Raw genomic sequence first — 9,901 nt, 5'->3', positions numbered from 1 at the left:
TTATATATATTATATATATATATTTCTATATTGATGATAAATATGTGTGTATATATATAATTTTAATATATATATAGATATATATATATTATGTGTATATATTTATTATATATATATATATTATATATTTATTATATTTATATGCAACACACACAACACACACACAATACCACACACACCACACACCATATTATATATATTGTATTTATATTTATATATATATGTATAGACAATGTATATATATATATATGTATGTATTATACATACGTGTGTATATATGTATATATACACACACACATATATATTATGTAGATATTTATTTATTTTTTGTTATAGACATTTATTATTTTATATATTTATATATATATATATATATATATATATATATATTATGTATGTATATAATATCGTGTGTTTATTGTATATATTTACCACACACACACATATATTATATATGATATATGTGGTGTGTATTTTTATATATATATTATATATATTTATATGTATATAATCACGTTATAACTATATGTATGTATATAATATTTTTATTTTTATATATATGTATATTGTATATATTTATTATATATATTTATATATATATATTTATATACGTATATATGTATATATATATATTTATATATATATGTACATATAAATATATATTTTATATATATAATTATGATATATATATATATGTGTGTGTTTATATATTTATATTTTTATATATAAATATATATATTATATTATTATATATATTTCTTTGTATATGTATATACATTTCGTATACAATATGTATGTTTATCATATATATGTATATATATATATATATATTATAAGTATATATGTATATAATATATGTACATTTTATTATATTTTATATATAATATTAAATATATATTTATATTTATATAATGTATGTATATATATCGATGAAGTTCTTTACCGTTATTTCTCGTCCTGTTTTTCCGTCCCTTCCCTCTCCCAATTCTCCATTCTTCTCCCTTTTTCTTATCCTATTTAGGATATCTATCTATTTTTATTTGTTTATTTATCTACCCTCCTCCCTCCCTCTCTCATATTTCATTCTTCAGTCTTTCGTAATTTTTATTTATTGATGTGTGTGTGTATATTTATATATTTATTTTTTTTTTTTTTTTTTTTTTTTAACAGCCATTATTCCACTGCAGGGACATAAGCCTCTCTCACTTCACCATTGAGAGGTTATATGACAGTACTCACATTGCTGATTGGATGCCCTTCCTAATCACCGTGGTCGGCGGACTTACACCTGTGCCGCGGTGGGTGTCTTCCTCTGCGACACCTGAGTTTGACTTTCAAGGCCGATCTGTCGTTTGCTCGCCGTGAGATCGAGTCGTGCTAGCAGTGGAGAGCAGGCGTTTTTTACGAACCGTCGCGAAGGAGACAGAACTAGGGACCATGACGGTGGAGTCCAGTGCTATAAACACATGACCATCGCGGCAATGTATATATATATATGTATAATATATATTTATATATTATATACGTCATATATTTTTCTTGTTATCGTATTTCTTTTTCTTTTACAGTTTGGAAACTTTTACTCACGTTTCGAAATGCTCAGGTCCAAACTCCTCGTTCAGCGCCCCGTACCCTTGATGCCATTGACAGCGCGTCGATGATGTCGTGGTCCTCGCCATGGCGCCTGGGGAACAAGGGGAAAGGGGGAATAAGACGGGAAATGAAGGGAGGTGTGAGGGGCAAGGGGGGAAGAGAGGGTAAATGAAGAAAGAGGGGGAAGGGAGGAAATGTGGGATTAAGGGGAAAATATAGGGAAAAGGGAGGGGAAATAAAGAAAGGGGGTTTTTAAAAAAAAGGGGAAAAGGTGGAATAAAGGGACATAAGGGAGGGAGAGGGTAAGGTAGGAAGGACGAGGGGGTAATGAAGAGAAAGAGGAAGAGGGAGGGGGAATTTAATAATAATGAAGGAAGTGAGCAGGGAAAAGGAATTAAGATAAATGACGACACGGAAGGGGGAAGGAATAGAGAGAGAGAAGGAGGGGGGGGGGGGGGGAAGGGGGAATCAAGAGGGAAATAAGAAAGGTGGAAAGGAAAACGGAGAAATCAGACGGAAATGATGGAAAAAAGAGTGAAAAACGAAGCAAGGGAGAGCGAGAAAAAGGGGGAAGTAGGAGGAAAATGAAGGAAGAGGAACGGTAAAATGAAAAGGAAAGGCAGGAAAATTAAATGCAAAAAAGAGATGCTGAAAATGAAAGAAAAGAAAGGGGAAAAGAAGGAAAAGGAAAATTAACGGGATTAAAGGGAAAGGGGACATAGATAAGGGTAGAAATGAAGATAAAGGAAGATAAAAGAAAAGACAAAGCAGAAGGAAATGAAAGGCAAATAGAGTGAAAAAACAGAGTTAAAAGGCAAAAAAGGCAAAAAAAGAATTTGCATGTTAAAGAAAAATGGATATATATTATTAAACATTGTTATTATGTTTTTATTACTATTATTATTATAATTTATTATTATCATTATTATTATTATTATTATTTTTATTATATATATATATATTTATTATTTATTTTTTTTATGTGTGTTGTGTGTGTGTGGTGTGTGTTGTGTGTGTTGTGTGGTGTGTGTGTGTGTGTTATGAGTGAGTCTTGGGAGTAGTGATTTTGTTAATATTATGTTATTATTTATTATATTATAATTCATTAACATATCATTCATTAATATTATTATTATAAATTATTATTATATTATCATTGTATTATTATTAGTAGTGTAGTAGTGGTAGTAGTATTTTTATTATTATTATTTTCATTGTTATAATTATTATCAGTTCATTATCCATTTTTGTTATCTTATTATTGTATTTTCTTTATTATCATCATTGCTCTTATTATATATATATTTATATATATTATACTATATATATATATTGTGTGTGTGTGTGTGTGTGTGTGTGTGTGTGTGTGTGTGTGGGTTTGTATGTATGTATATGCACACATAAACTGAAACCCAAACACAATATAGCCAGTGGAACACTTAACAGAAATCGAATATGACCGAATGAACGAAGCTACGTGTAATCATATTAAAGAGCGACTTTAATGACGCGGCGCCTCTTTGAGACGGTTTTTTTTATGGCCATTGAAACTTTTTGTTATATTTTTTAATAAATTTAAATTGTGATGTGCAGTTCAGATAACTTATCTCGAGATATTTTCTTGGGTTTTGGTGAAATCATAGTGGTCATTTTTGTTTCCGATGTATATTTTATTTTTGTTGTTATCTTATTCTCTTCCTCTTTATTGTTTTTCCCTGCTGCTTCTCTGGTCTTTGTTCTATTGTTCATAGCTTTTTTTCCCTTATTTTCGCACCTTCACTTTTTTTCCTTTACTTTCTCTTTTCTCGCTATTCCTTCTCTTTCATTCCTTTTCATTATCTTCTTATTTCTTTTTTTCCTCCTCCGTCTTCTTCTACTCCTCTTCGTTTAATCCCATTTTCCTCAAGGTTTTCTTTCCCCTTTTTTTCCTTTTCTCTTGTTTCCTTCTTCCATATTCCCTAGTTCTCTTCTCCTACCCTTTTATTCCTTCTCAACTCCTTTTCTTTCTTTTCTCCTTCTTCTCCGCATATTCCTATACCACAATTTTCCTTTTCCCTTTTATTCAATTTTCTTCCTTTTCCTCATCTTCTTCCTCAATTTCCTTTATCCCGCTTTTCTGTTTGCTTTTTATTCTTATTTCTACTTCTTTCTCCACTTTTCCTTCCTCACTCCATTCTCTCTCTTCCCCTCCTTTATCTCGGTTCTTAGGACGAAGGATAACATAGAAACAAAGATTAGAATAGAAATAGGTGAAACATTAAACTTATAATAAAACATAAAAAATAAAAAATAATTCGATAATGGACCTAAAGCAAAAAATCAAAGGAAACTTTAAGCTGCACAAATGTGAATTTGAGAGAATATTGAAGATATTTTTAACACAGATAAAAAACAAAAATAAACAACAACAACGCGGAGGAGGTACACGTGACAGGCTCGAGAGATAAATTATGTAGTATAGAAAAAACAAAAAACAAATGAGTTCTTAGGACAGTAGTAGAGAGGAAGGTTCGAATACGATGTTCTGACTGGGAATGGCGAGACGGGAGAGCAAAAGAAAGACAGAGAGAGAAATATTGGATGTTTTGATACGGATATTCGGAAGACAGAGATATCAAGACTGATAATTCGGAAAGCGAGAGAAGGCAAGATGGTGGTTTGTGTTCCTACGGCTGAAGGATTTGCAACGGGTTAGTAGTTGTTGTACTATCTCGGCCTCTTTTTTTGGTTGAATTTCCCTTTCTCCTTCAAACTTCATTCTTGTTCTCTTTTCATCTTCCTCTATCTTTAGTCTTCTTCTCCTACTCTACTTCCCTGTTTCTTCACTTTTTTTCTTTTTATCTTTTCTTAACATTTTTGTTCTATCCTTTCCTTTGTCCGCCAAACATTTTCTCAATTTTTCCTTTCGTCCATATTCTTTTTCGTTCGCCTTTTCGGTTTTCACCTATTCCTCTCGTCGTTTTTATCTACTCTCTCTTCTTTTTTTCTTTTCCATCTTTTCTACTCTCTCGGCTTTTACCTCGATCTTACTCTCCCTCTTCTATTCCATAATTTTCTCTTCCTAGTCCACTTACTTTATTTCCCTTTCTTTTCCTCCTCTCCCATTCCTTCTCCTCCTCTTTCTTTTCCTTTTCTACATTTATCCTCTCTAAAAATGAAAAACTAAAGAAAAAAACAGAAAAAAGCAGAACGCTTATTAAATATAAAACACAAAATAACCCAAAATAGCATAAATAATAAAATAAAACTAAGGGTAACGTAATCACTTACGGAAACGAAACGACTCTCTCTGTCAACTAAACACGTAAAAATAAAACACTGCTACACTGACGTTCTCTTTCACTCTATGATCATGTGTACTGTTACATGTGCAATAACTTTTGTATTTTTTGTTTTATTCACAATTTGTACGTTGTATGTTTATAAAATGTGGTAAGGTTGGAGTGTAGTATTATCACTGAATTTAAATTTTTGTGTGTTATTCATTTACTTAATAGTGGTAGGTTTAAGAAACATGTTTTGTGGCAGAAAAACTGATTGACTTAATGTTCTGTGTTTGTTGCATTTTGGATCTATATTTTGGCCTTTTCTACTAAATCACTAACTCTTGATTCTATTGATGTTTTCACATTCTACTTTTAATAATGACATCTGATCACGGTATTTTGAATGATTAAAGTAATTGTGAATATTTCAATTAAGATTTGGCAGTGTTAGATACTAAATCTGCGTTATATGATGAAAATGAAGTGAAAAATGACAACGTGTGTACAAAGTGGATCTAAAACAAACTTAATCAGTATAATAGCAATAATTTAAAGATAACAATTAAAGAAATGATGATGATAGTAATGATATTAATAAACAGACAGATGAAGAACACTCTATGTATACACAAGTATAAGGTATTGCTAAGAAAAAATAATTTAATTTACGGTTTGAATGATTTAGAAATATAAAATATTCAGAAAAGTAGATGAATAAAAATGAAAACAAAAAAGAAAAGAAAGAAAAGAAAGAAAAAAGATATAGAAAAACAGGAAGATTTTAAAACCATAGATCACCTTAAACAAAAAGAAACAAAGAAAATATACAAAAAATATATAAACAATCGAAAAAAAAATCAACAAAACAATAAAAGCAAATCTCACAATAAAGATGAGAACAGAAAGATCTGAGGATAAAGGAGGAACAGACAGAGAAGGCAAGGAAAAGTGTGGTCCTCGGTTAACAGCTGTTCAGACTTCGCCATAAAAATGGGACTCTCCTCCAAGGCATTTTGTCCCGGGCAGGAAGGGGAGCGGAGCGGCGGAAGAGGAAGGGAAAAAGGCATATAGGCGCCTCTATTTTGCGTGTGTGTTTTATTTCTGTGTGTGTGTGTGTGTGTGTGTGGTGTGATTGTGTGTGTGTGTAGTGTATTGTTGTGTGTGTCGTGGTAATGTGTGTGTGTGTGAGTGTATGTATATATATTAGATAGATTTATTTATATTATATATGTTATTTATATTATATATATTAATATGTGCGTGTGTATGTATATTTATATATATATATATATTTAATAATACTTTTTTTTTTATATATATCTTATTATGTGTTGTATATATTATTTATTTTTATATATATATATATAGATTTATTTATGTCTGTTGTAGTGTGTGTGTGTGTGTGTGTGTGTGTGTATGTGTATATATATATTTTTATTTTTATATATATTGATTTTATTTATATATATGTATATCTATATATATACAAACATGCATAAACACATTTTATTTATACAGTATCTATTATATATCATATCTATCTATTATAATATATTATAAGATTATATATGTTTTATGTTTTCTGTTATTTGTATATGTTTATATACATATATATGCTTATGTATATTTATGTAACTTGGTTATTTAACGTAGATCTCCAAATGGAAGTGATTTTATATTTTTTATTTGCTCATTATTTTCTCTATTACGTTCGTTAATAATGGCCACTTCACTATTCGTTATTAATGTATCTTGATCACTATTAGGGCACTTATAACTCACATCCTTTATCATATACTACTTCATTTTCACAAACCCAATATAACTGACCTGAAAATGGTATCACAGGAGGTGGGATTTTTCGAAACTGTATAGTATAGAGTCTAATTTTCAAATAAATTACTTTTTGGATTTTGGGGTTTTTTTTTTCTACCACAACTCAACACACCCACACACACACGCGAACACACACACACACACACACTCACTATCAAAAACATATATATATATATATTTTTATAATAATATTTATATATATATATATATATATATATATATGGGTGTGTGTGTTGTGTGTTGTGTGTGTTGTGTGTGTGTGTTTGTGTTTGTGTGTGTGTGTGAGTTTGTGGCTGCGTGAGGTTGTGTGTTGTGTGTTGTGTTGTGTGAGTTGTGTGTGTGTGTGTATGTGTGTGGTCTGTGTGTGTGTGTCTAAGTAAGATAGAGATATATATTATTATATATACTATATATATATTATATATATATATATATATATATATATATATATTCATATGTTTATATGTGCGTTGTTATGTGTGTGTGGTGTTTATTTGTAGATATAGATACATATATACACTATCTACATTTGTAGACTCTAGACCTCCACATCCGCGGCGGCTCCTTGGAAGGGAATCAGGCGCGGCCGAAGGGCTTCCCGCACGCCTGGTCAGGGACCCAAAGGCCAGGGTCCGCGAGGGAAGCGAGAAGGTCTGGCTGTTTGCCGATTGGTCTGTTTAGATCTGCCACTTGATCTGTGTGCATGTGTGCGGTGTATGGCTAATATATGTTGGGTGTACTGTGTGTGTGTGTGTTATATATTATATAAATATATATATAGATATAACTATATATATACTTATATATATTTATATTTTACTTTAGATATATATATATAAATATATATATATTATATATATTGGGATATGTATATATATATATTTATATAATAATTTTATTTATATATATATATGATGCGTGTGTGTGTGTGTGGTGGGTGTGGTTTGTGTTGTAGTGTGTGTGTTGTGTGTGTTGTGTGGGTGTGTGTGTGTGAACATATATACATATATATAAATATTAAATATACTAGTATATATTGACCTATAGTTATGTTTATATATATAATATATGTATATAATATTATATTGGTGTGTGTGGTGTGTGTGTGTGTGTGTAATGTATGTATGTGTTAATATATGTAATTATGTACATTATATATATATATATATATTTATATATATATTGATAATGTGTTGTGTGTGTCGACTATATATATTTTATGATAATACATATTCATTACATAATTCATACATAGAAGATACATCACTCACACACAAACACAACTACACCACACACACAACAAAACAATTACACACACACACCACTCACACCACATACTCACACTACACTACACACACTCACTAACATATAATATATATTATATATATATATAATATATAGATATAGAATATATATATATATATTATATATAATGTATATGTATATGTTTTATCAATTAATTATAATTTTATATTTATATATATCGCTTATATATATACTTTTATATATATGTATTTATATATATATTCCATATTTATTTTATATATACATATATATTATATTATATACATATATATGTTTAATATTAATCATCATATATATATTTACTCATACATGTGTGTGCGTTGTGTTGTGTGTGATTACGTATTATACATTATATATAGAATATAATATTTTTATATATATTTATTATGTGTGTGTGTGTGTGTGGGTGTATTATGTTTGATATTTGTAAAAAAAAATACAATTGTGTGGTGTGTGTGTGTGTTGTGTGTGTATACATTTATATTTGAATATATAGCATTATATACATATACACTATACTATACATTATTTACATACATGCATACATACATAACACGCACACACACACGCACATATAACACTTACACACACACATACACACACATATATATCTCGATGTATTATAACATATATATATATATAAATATATACTTGTATTGTGTGTGTATATTTATATATATATATATATATATATATATATTTATATATGTTATTGTGTGCATATGTTATATAATGTATCTGATATATATTATATATTATATATATATATATATATATATATACATATATATTTTATATATATATATATATATATTTATATATTATATATATGTATACCTATATACATAAATATACGTTTGTATGTATATATGTATGTGTGTTATATATATATATAAATATATATTATATATATATACATATTATATTATATATTTATATATAATATATGTATGTATGTGTGTATATATATTTTATATATATATATATATATATATATATATTTATATATATGCATATATTTATTTATATATTATATATATATATATATGTATATATATATTATTATAAATATTATATGTATATCTTATTTATATAAATGTATGTATATATATATTTTTACATTTATATATTATATATGTATATATATATATAAGATATATATAATTATATATATATGCACATATGTTTATATATATAATATATATATATATAATATATACTTATAATTTATAAAATATTATATATGCATTATATATATATATTTATATGCTTATATTATATATAATATATATATTTTATATAGATAATATATATATGTCTGGAATGTGTGGTGTTGGGTGTGTTGTGTGTTTTTGTTGTGTATATAGATATTAATATATATATATATATATATATTATAAATATATATGTATGTTTTTATAACATATTTATGTGTGTATGTGTTAGTGTGTGTGTGTGTGTGTGGTGTGTGTGTGTGTGAGTGTGTTTATATATATATATTATATATTTATTGATTTATGATTTTTATAATTATTGTGTGTATGTTTTTATATACATATTTTATATATATATATATATAATAATTATTATTAATATATATATATGTGTGTTGTGTGTGTATAGTATTTATATACATATATATATGTATATATTTATATATATATTTAGATATTTATATATATATTTATAGATGTATACATATTTATTACCGTTAAATAGATAGACATTTATATATATATATGCATATACATATTTGTGTGGTGTGTTTGTTGTGGTGTGTGTACCATGTATATATTTGTTAATATTTAATTAAACAATATATTTACATACTGATGCTAGCGGCTAATATCACCTTCTTCTCATGAGCTATTCCGCCGCCCCGGAAGTTGTCTGAGCCCCAA

Source organism: Penaeus chinensis, chromosome 4, assembly GCF_019202785.1.
Source record: "Penaeus chinensis breed Huanghai No. 1 chromosome 4, ASM1920278v2, whole genome shotgun sequence".
Taxonomy (NCBI): Eukaryota; Metazoa; Arthropoda; class Malacostraca; order Decapoda; family Penaeidae; genus Penaeus; species Penaeus chinensis.
The sequence above is the reverse complement of the archived record's forward strand: the minus strand, read 5'-3'. Positions refer to the sequence as shown.